Genomic DNA, 11,289 nt, shown 5'->3' with positions numbered 1-11,289 from the left:
TTTCTCAAAAGAAGTGATATCTGCCTTGAGCTTTGCCATCTTTGAAGTCGAGAAATATCGAGCCAAGAATTTTGTTGCCAAGTCATCCCAGTTGGTGATGTTTCCTTGAGGTAGTGATTGCAACCATTCTCTTGCATCTTCTTTAAGTGAACAAGGGACCAATCTAAGCAAAATAGCATCACAAGACACTTCATTCATCTTCAAGGTATCACAGTAGAGCATAAAGTTCTCAAGATGAATATATGGGTCTTCTGTGCTTCCTCCGGCGAACTGATCTTTTTGAATCAATTGCAGCAATGCCGGTTTAAGTTCAAAGTTGTTAGCATCCACGTTGGGTCTAACTATGCTTGCCGTCTATGGAACTCGGGCAGGAGTCATGTAATCTTCCAACGTCCTTGGGAGTTGATTGTTATCTGCCATGTCTTCTTCTCTTGGTACTGACGAGCTTGAAGCTTCTTTATCTTTCTGCCTTCTTTCTTTAGCGATCTTTCTGTTTCTCTTTGTTGTTTTCTCTATCTCCGGGTCGAATTACAAGGAATCGGTGTCAACGGTACCTCGCATAAACAAAAAATAGATTAACAAAATAAAAACTGAAATTAAATAACAAAAATTAAATAACAGAAAATAAGGGCCAATCTAAAGAATTAATAGCTACTATTAATGTTGAAATAATAATCCCCGACAACGGCGCCAAAAACTTGTTAGGCTCACGGCAAGTGCACCGGTCGTACAAGTAATATAATGTTTAAGTAAAGAATCGTTCCCACGAGGATTATACTCAATCACTAATTCACTATTGCAACTTAAGTTGGACAATCGAAATTATATTTGGAACAGGATTTGAATTGAAATTTAAAATATTAAAACTAATTAATCGCAAGAATTAAAGACAAGAAATTTAAGATTTGAATTAACTAATAGAAATTAAATGTAGCTAGGTTTTCGATTTCCTTCAATCTCTCGGTTATGTCTGAATTCCTTCTTTAAATTAATCGTCCTTAATATCAATCTAATTGATTCTTTCTAATGTAATTAGGGCTCAATCCTTTGTTACCCTAAATCTTTACAATCTTGCAAGAACCCTAGTTCCCCGATTATTCCCCAAGAAAGAAAGCATTAAATTCAAGAATCTCAAGATTACACAAACCCTATGTCTATCCCTAGAATCATAAAGCTTACGATGAAATTATCATATACAGATCATGCACCAACATTTGTATTGTCATGCATTTACCTAAGATCAATATATAATATTCAAGCTCATATACAGCATTAAGAACAAATAATTTCATTCATGATAGAAAGGAAAATTAACATAACGAATTGTTCAAAACATAATAAAGAAATTGAATTCCATCTAACCCTAACTACTTAAAGAATTAGCCGGACATAGCAAGGTCAAGAATGAAAGAAAATATAAAAGCTTCCCCAAACTCCATAGATGATTGGTGAATCTTCAATATCTCCAGTGCAAGCTTGATTTTGATCTGTCTCCGCCGCTCACGAACATGAACCGATGAATCCTCCGCGATCCCTCTGCCTCCAAGTACCAAGAACTCTCTAGGAATATGAAAAAGTTTGTAATTTTGACTCAAATTGTGTTTTTAAGGGTAAAGAATTTGTGCCCTATGTGGATACTTCAAGTGTGCCTAAGTTGGGTCTTTTGGGGCGCTTAAGCCTGAATTTGGGGGCTTAAGCGCCCTTTTCAAAGAGGAACTTTTACCTGGAAGCAAGCTTAAACCTGAATTTGGGGGCTTAAGCTTCCTAAGGCAGTGGCTATTTGCTTATTAATTGGAATTTCTGGAGTTTTATGGGGCTTAAGCCTCATCTTCAACAATTTGATAATCTTGATTTTTTTCAGATAAGATCTTCAAATCTTCTAGTTTTGATCTCCATCTATCCAATCTTTATATTTGCTTCTATTTATCTTCAAATACCTTCAAAATAGCAAATATATATTATTTAATTCATAATTCATAAAGTTCATGATTTTGTGTCAATAAACCCTAGATTTCACTTATTTAACTTGATAATTCATGTAATTTTAGTCTATAAAATAAGATAAACTAAAGGTTTATCAGTTTCGTTTTCACACTCAACCGGTAAATAATAATGATAATATTAATAAAAAAATAGTATATGTCCTTAGTGGGAACTAAATGAAAAAACGTAAACTAAATGAAATTGAAAATTACAACGAAAATTAATTAAAAAATGAAAACTACATAAGAAACGAAAACTAAATGATTTTGCATTCTAAATTTGAATTTTGAATTTAGAGTATTTCATTTATATTTAGAATTTAATATAACTTAGAGCAGAATAGAAGAGATAAGCCTTTAGAGGACAAAAAATGCCACGTGTCTGCTTTAAACCCCTTGAACCAGTTTCATTTTCACACTTAACTGGTTAGTAATAAATATAATATTAATAATAAAAATTAATAGTATTAACCCTTAATGGGAACTAAATGAAAAATGTGAACTAAATGAGAACGAAAATTACATGAAAAATAAAAATTAACTGAGAAATGAAAACTACATAAGAAACGAAAACTAAATGATTCAATAATATAATTTTGAATTTTGAATTTAGTGTATTACGTTTTTATTTAGAATTTAATATAATTTCGAGCACATATGATTTGTGCATTTTGAATTTAATGTTTAGGAGCTGATTGCATTTGTTATTTAATGTAATAGGAGCTGATTGCGTTTTGTTAGAAGTTGCAATCTTATAAGTTGGTTACGGGTTGTCACTAATTCAAATATTATTAGAGCATATAGGATTTGTGCATTTTGAATTTTGAATTTAGTGTAATAGGATCTAATTGTTTTTTGTATTTAATGTAATAAGAGCTTATTACGTTTTGTTAGGAGTTGCAATCTTATGAGTTAGTTACCCGTGTCTGCTTTAAACCCTATAACCTAATTTGTTTTCACACTTAACCAGTTAATAACAATGATAATGAGGACAAAAATGTCATGCGTCTGCTTTAGACCCTATGAACCAAATTTCTTTTCACACTTAACCGGTTAATAACAATAATAATAATAAATTAATAAAAAAATAATATAGATTAATGTCACTTGTTTGCTTTAAAAACGGAAATTATATGCAAATAGAAAATTAAATGAAAAATAGAAACATCCATATGATGAGTCAAGCTTAAATCATAAGCCCAATTTGCTGATTCAACTGACTCATCTAAATCTATATCTGTATATTATAACTAGAAGAGAGAAATCACTAGAGGACAAAACTGCCACGTGTCTGCTTTAAACCCCAAGAACCAGTTTCATTTTTTCACACTCAACCATTTAATAATAATGGTAATATTAATAAAAAAATAATAGTCTATACCGTTAATATGAAAGTTAGATTAACGTGTTTCTCATCTTATAAAAAATATTATTGAATCGCAATCAAATTTGAATTGTAGATTTTATTTTTTGAATCGTATATCTTAAATTGTATTGACTGATAAGATTCAGATATATAACAGAATCAACTTTACTAAAAGGAATAAAATCAAATCATATCTTGTGTAATCGAGTCTTGCTGTGAACGTAGATATAAGAATCATACTTTAAAAAAAAAATCAAATCATAACTTTATGAAATATATTTAAATACAAATATATATTAATAAATAAGATAGTAAAAATAGAAATAGAATTGGTAAAATTAGAAAGAAAGAAGATATAAACATAATACGGTGCCCGAAGATGTTTCATGGGAACCGGTGGAGGAGCTCCAGCGTATCTATCTATATATAACTACAAGAGAGAAATCACCAGTTAACAAAAATGTCATATATCGGCTTTAGACATCGTGAACCTGATTTATTTTCACACTTAACTGGTTAATAATATTGATAATGAGGACAAAAAAATGTCATGTGTTTGTTTTAGACTCCATAAATCATATTTTTTCACACTTAACCGATTAATAACAATAATAATAATAAAATTAATAAAAAATATAAATTAATGTCACATTTTGCTTTACAAATGGAAATTATATGGAAATAGAAAATTAAATAAAAAATAGAAACATTTATCTGATGAGTCAAGCTTATATCATAAGCCCAATTTGCTGACTCGGCTGACTCATCTATATGAGTGTATCTCTATCTATATCTATATATTATAACTAGAATAGAGAAGTCACTAGAGGATAAAACTGTCACCTGTCTGCTTTAAAATCCATGAACCAGTTTCGTTTTCACACTCAACCGGTTAATAATATTATTATTATTAATAAAAAAATAATAGTATATACCCTTAATGGGAACTAAATGAAAGACTTAAACCAAATAAAAATAAAAATTACATGAAAAATGAAAATTAATTGAGAAATGAAAACTACATAAGAAATGGAGACTAAATGATTCTGCATTATAATTTAGAATTTAGAATTTAGAATTTAGAGTATTACATTTTGATTTAGAATTTAATATAATTTAGAATAAAATAGAAGAGAGAAGACACTAGAGGACAAAAATGCCATGTGTCTGTTTTAAATCCCATGAAATATTTTCATTTTCACACTTCATCGGTTAATAATAATGATAATATTAATAATAATAAATTAATAAAAAATAATAGTATTAACCTTTAATGGGAACTAAATGAAAAACGTAAACTAAATGAGAACGGAAATTACATGAAAAATGAAAATTAATTGAGAAATGAAAACTACATAAGAAACAGAAACAAATGATTCAACAATATAATTTTGAATTTAGAGTATTATGTTTTGATTTAGAATTTAATATAATTTAGAGCAGATATGATTTGTGCAATTTGAATTTAATCTTAAGGAGCTAATTGCACTTTTTATTTAATATAATAGGAGCAAATTGTGTTTTGTTAGGAGTTGCAATCTTATAAATTGGTTACAGGTTGTTTCTAATTCAAATGTTATTAGAGCATATAAGATTTGTGCATTTTGATGAACTTAATGTAATAGGAGCTGATTTTGTTTTGTATTTAATGTAATAATTAAGAGCTTATTGCGTTTTGTTAGGAGTTGCAATCTTATGAGTTAGTTACACGTGCCTGCTTTAAACCTCATGAACAAGTTTTATTTTCACACTCAACCGGTTAATAATAATGATAATATTAATAATAATAAATTAATAAAAAAATAATAGTATATACCCTTAATGGGAACTAAATAAAAAGTGTGCACTAAATGAAAATGGAAATTACATGAAAAATGAAAATTAAATGAGAAACGAAAAACTACATGATAAACGAAAACTAAATGATTCAGCAATATAATTTTGAATTTTGAGTATTACGTTTTGATTTATAATGTAATATAATTTTGAGCATATGTGATTTGTGCATTTTCAATTTAAAGTTTAGGAGTTTATTGTGTTTTGTATTTAATTAATAGGAGTTGATTGCGGTTTGTAAGAACCTGCACCGTTAAATAGGAATTTAAATTAATTAAATGTAATTTAGGAAATAATTCCATAATTGACCCTAATAATTATGAGAATGCTTGAATAATTATGGTAAGTGATTAATAATGTTGAAAGTCGCTTTTCTAACGAAAAGTGCAGATACCGATTCTGCTCCACAGTATAAATGCGTACGATGAAGTATCCCGGAAAATTATGAAAAGTATGTATATGTCACTAGAATAATATATAGGACAAGTATAACAAGTTTCAGGTCAATATAATGAGAACTGGTATCAGAACTGATACTGGCTTCGTAAAAGCGCGTACCGGAAAAGTACTCCAAAAAATAAAATAAAAATATGACAAATTGTAGAAAAATGGCTAGGTTCTGATTCCTAAGTTTGGGATTAAAATTCTAAACATAGCTATTAGTGCTAATACAGTGTGTTTAATACTTAAGTAACCTATATAACGCCTTGGCACATGATCCTAGGTCATTTTTGTGCCTCCTACGTGCCTTTCTCCTTGTGCTCCAGTAGCTGAGTTCCTCCTCTTGCCACCTTCACCTTCCCTCCCTCTTATGAGCCAAAGGTGCCATTTTTACTCTTTGTTCCTCTACCAAAACACCATTGCCTTGGGTGAGTTGGTCTTGTGAGGGTGTGTGTTGCTTTGTTACTGAGTTGTAGCCTCTGGTTGGTGTGTTGAGGTGCTGAGTTTGAGAGTTGGGTTGGGGGAGCTTCTGTTCTAGCATTTTGAGCTCCAAGGAATGATCTTTGGTGCAAAGAACCAACCTTTGATCACCATTTTCGTGTACCTTGGGAGACAGAACCTTTGCAGTTGATTGGTGAGCTCTAAGGACACCATTGTTCTGTTCCAAACATTGGTGGTAAGCACCATCATCCTTGCCTTTGGTTTCTATAGAAAGAATGAACCTTGATGTATGTAATGATTAAAAGATAAGAACTTGAGGTTGGGTAAGGTTAAACACACCTAGAAATGCATGTTTAAACCTCTGGAATCGTTAAAGGAACAACCTTTGGGAATGATATCTCGTGAAATGCAGAACTGCATTCTGTCGCGAAATATCCGGATATGGGCTTGGTGATATCCGCATATGGATATCCGGATATGATATCCCGACATATATCCGGATATTCTGGGTATTTCGAGACAGTAACTGTATTGTTCATACATAGTGATATTTTGGGTTTGTTGACGCATGATTGACTAATGTGGACTTCTGTAATATTAATCTAAGTCAGAATCAAAGGGATTAAGGGCTTATGGCTTTGTGAGAAGCCTAAAGACATGAAACGTAAAAGGAAACGTTGTCTTTATGTCATATGGTTGTAGATTACGATTGTTGATATGATTGCTGGTCTAAAACAGATTTTGATTCTGCTGTTTGTGGACTTTGAGCTGGTTGGACTCTTGTTTGCATAGTTAGCTTGCGAGGTAAGCTTTCGTGTCCTCGATTTAGCCATTGTTGGTTCCACCATGCCCCATGGGGAAATGGTTTTATGCAAGATGTGTTTTCATGTTTTGATGATTGAAATGCTTTTGAGTTGTTAAGTGCAAGTGCCTTATAATATGCATGTGTTGTTCCATCTAGACGGTAAGCCTGAGTATATGGCGTCATACAATACGGTGATTCTGTGGGTGGGTGCAAGTGGCGTCTTGCACTGATGTAGGTAATAGACGTATGTAAATCCTGCATTTCTCTGGCCAGTAGAATATCTTGACACACCTGACATTATTATCTGTTGCATTGCACTGATTTTGGAACTGATATTTTATATTGCTTTTAGAACTTATATTGCACATGTAAGTGAGCTTGGGGTGGAGAAATCCTTGAGGACCCCTTGCCTTACTGATATTTCTGTTTAGATATCTCACCCCACGTTTGGGGCACATATTTCAGGTTCAGGTAACTCGGGGGTTGAGACCTCGGGCGGCAGGAGGCCGGAGCTTTGTTGACTGATGCATGATGATTATACTGCTTTGATTGAATGCTGCTTTATTCTTATTATCCTGTTATTTGATTTGAGACTCTGTTGGGCTTTGTTGCCTTATTTGGTGAGCATGGGGTTGTCCATGCCACATTGATTGACTATATCTTATTTGGATTCGAGTTGTATTAATGTATCAGGAATATGTCCGGACTACGTGTTGTAGATCCGTGACTTAGATACTCATATATTTATTCTATGAGGTTATTCAGTGTAGATAGCTGTTTATTTGCAATTTACATACAAGCAATATTTTATGAAAAAGGATTAAGTAATCAACTTGGTAATATTAATAACGTCATAATTGGAAAGGAAAAGTTACTCCGCATTTTAATTAAGCGTGGCTTAATACGATGATATGTTAACAAACTGGGTATACACAGGGTGTTACATTTTATGGTATTAGAGCACTTTCTAGGAAAAAGCATGTATGTATTACAATAACTTAGGATGTTTTGTTGTCTTGTGTGTTTTCTCTATTGGGTTGTACTATGATGATGCATGTATGACCACATTGCGTGGGCCTGATCAACTCATCCTTTGTGTAACTTGTGCAAAGTCATGGTATTACCGCGGAGAAACCGTGAGACGACGGAGGGTCAACCCGACCCGATCCTGACTGCATTAGCTGAGATGCAGGCGGCTAGACTAGCCGATCAGGAGGCCGCTAGATTGGCCAACCAGGTGATGATGGACGCCGTTCGAGAGGCGAACCGGATGGCCACGAAAGATGTTCTTGAGGCGAACAGGCTGGCGAACATGACCATGATGAGGGTCATGTTGGAGGAGATGAGGGCTGGCCGCAATGAGGGTCAATTTCCTCCACCACCACCTCCACCGCCACCATCACCACCGCCTCCACCCAATCTTCAAAATGATAGCCTGAGTCATGTGGAGGGTGTCAGTCAGCGTACTGGGGTGATGGAACCCTACCAGGAGCCTACGGAGGACTGTGATGTGATAGATCGCCGACTTAATGCTTTTCGCAAGCATAAGCCACCTTCGTTTGATGGATCGTATGATCCTATTGCAGCTGCGAGATGGCTTCAGGCGTTGGATAAGATCTTCTGAGTCATGCAGTGCACAGATCCGCAAAAGCTGATGTTTACGGCATACATGTTGGAGGGTGATGCACATGAGTGGTGGACGAACACCGCTCAAGCTTATGATATGCAGGGTCATGTCATGACATGGCCATTCTTCGAGGACTGCTTTTTGGGTAGATACTTTTCTTATGATGCTCAGGAGCGGAAGCAGGGGGAGTTTGACAGATTGGTGCAAGGCTCGTTGTCTGTTAACGAGTACTTGGCTAAGTTCAATGAACTGGTCAAGTTTGCATATTTCAGGATCGCTATGCCTACTCCGACATTCTTGGATGCTAAGTTCTGTAGGGGACTTAATGAGGAGATAGCTGATCGCATTGCTGGAGCTGCATCGAGAGACTTTATGTAACACCCCGTGTATACTCGGAATATTAACATTACATCGTATTAAGCGGTGCTTAATTAAAAATGCGGAATATTCTTTTTCTTTTCAATTATGACGTCATTATCATTTACCAACTTGATTACTTAATCAATTTCATAAAATATCGCATGTATGTAAATTGCAATAAGACATATACTGAAATACCTCAATATATAAATAAAGTGTGTATCTAAATCACGACATTACATCTCGTAATCCGGACAATATCCTGATACATTATTACAACTCCGAAAGACTCAAGACATAAACGAGACATAACAATACTATGTGTCATGGACAATCCCCATGCTCACCAAATACACATAGTAAACAGCAATCTAACTCAGCTCCGGCCTCCTGCCGCCTGAGGTCTCAACATTACCTGACCCTGAAATAAGCATTCCCCAAACGTGGGGTGAGATCTCTAAACTAGAAATCTCAGTAAGACAAGGGGTCCTCAAGGATCTTCCACCCCAAGCTCACTTACATGTGCAATATAAGTTCAAAAAACATTTATATCATTATTAGTTCCAAAACTATGTAGTGCAACAGATATCTATGGCATGTGTGTAATCACTATCTACTGGCCAGAGAAATGTAGGAATACGTCTATTCCCTACATGTAGTACAAGGAACACCGCTTGCACCTCACCCTCTTGTATGTTCTACATACTCAGGCTTACCGTATAGGTGGAACACCTCCATGCATATCAACAAGGCACTAACATATAATAGCTCAACAGCATTTCCAAAACATCAAAAGCATGTAACACAGCATGCATATACCATATCCCCATGGGACATGGTGGAACCACAACATGGCTAAACCGAGGACACGAAAGCTTACCTCTAAGCTAGCTATCCAATGCCACAAGCTCAAAGTCCAATCACAGCAGATCACAATCTGATATGGACCAAATATAAATCAATAACATGTACCACATGCATACAAATTAAAGACAACGCCTTTTCATTATGTTTTATGTCTTAAAGCTTCTAACAAAGCCACAAGCCCTTAATCACATGATTCTGGCTTAGACCATTAAATACAGAAGTTCAACTTCATCAATCTAGGGTCCACAAACCCCCAATAGCCTACTGTACACACAGCACAGCTACTGTTCTACGAAATCCCAGAATGTCCGGATATCCTTCGGGACCATATCCGAATATTCAATATCCGGATATCTCACTGGACATATCCGGATATGCAATATCCGGATATCGAGAATCCCATATCCGGATATCTAATATCCGGATACTTAAAACCCATATCCGGATATCACATATCCGGATATTTCTCGGGCACATATCCGGATATTTCACGATAGAATGCAGAAACTGCATTTCGTGAAGATATCCTTCCAAGGTTGGGTTTTTACCGATTTTAAACACCTAAACATGCATTTCTAGGTGTGTTTGACCAACCCCAACATTAAGTTATCATCTTTTAACCTTTACAAGCATCAAGGTTCCATTTTTAAGCTTAAAGACTCAAGATCAAAGGTGATGAAGGTTACCAAAGCTCAAACTCAGAAAAAGGATGCTCTTGGAGCTCACACAACAGCTCCAAGGTTCTGTCTCTCACTGTACACGAAAATAGTGCACAAAGGTGGTTCTTTTACACAACAAGGAAGCTCCTTGAAGCTTCAAAACACCTAAAGAAAGCTCCCTCCTTTCCAAAACGTGAAAACAACAAGCTTACCCTCTCAAGACAGAAGCCAAACTCAGAAATGAAGTCTCTTTCTCACTCACAAGGGTTGTTCACACTCACCCAAGTGTTTACTCAACCAAAGAGAAGAAGAAATGGAGCAAAGGTGGCAACTTGGCTCACAAATGGAGGAGAAAGGGTGACAAAGAGGTGGCTGACTTCAAGCTTAGCACACTCACGTAGAGAAAATAGTGGCACCTAGGGTTTAGTGCCAAGTGTGCCTATTTATAGTGATTTAACACATAAACGCACAGTATTAACTTTAATTGCTACGCTTAGCATTTTAATCCCAAACTTTGGATTATGAAACTACATAATTTTCTAAGATTTATCATATTTTTCTTATATTTTTTTGAGCACCTTTCCGGTACGCGCTTTTCAAAGCCAGTACCGGTTTCTAGCACCAGTTCTCATTATTTGGACTTGAAACTCGTTTTACAAGTCCCACATATTATTCTAGTAATTATCATGCACTTACTTTAATTTTCCGGGATACTTTTTCGGTACGCATTTATACCGACTAGCAGAACCGGTATCTGCACATTTCTTCTGAAAAGCGACTTTCAGCATTCTAACCCACTTATTAAGATTATTAAGCCTCATAAATAATTATTAGGGTCAATTATGGAATCATTTCTTATTTTTGCATAATTAATTAATTAAATTCCTTAATTAACGGTGCGGGTT

Source organism: Gastrolobium bilobum, unplaced genomic scaffold (assembly GCF_033153095.1).
Source record: "Gastrolobium bilobum isolate Gb01-03AN ecotype WA unplaced genomic scaffold, APGP_CSIRO_Gbil_v1 utg22365, whole genome shotgun sequence".
Lineage (NCBI taxonomy): Eukaryota > Viridiplantae > Streptophyta > Magnoliopsida > Fabales > Fabaceae > Gastrolobium > Gastrolobium bilobum.
Note: the sequence above shows the minus strand (reverse complement) of the source record.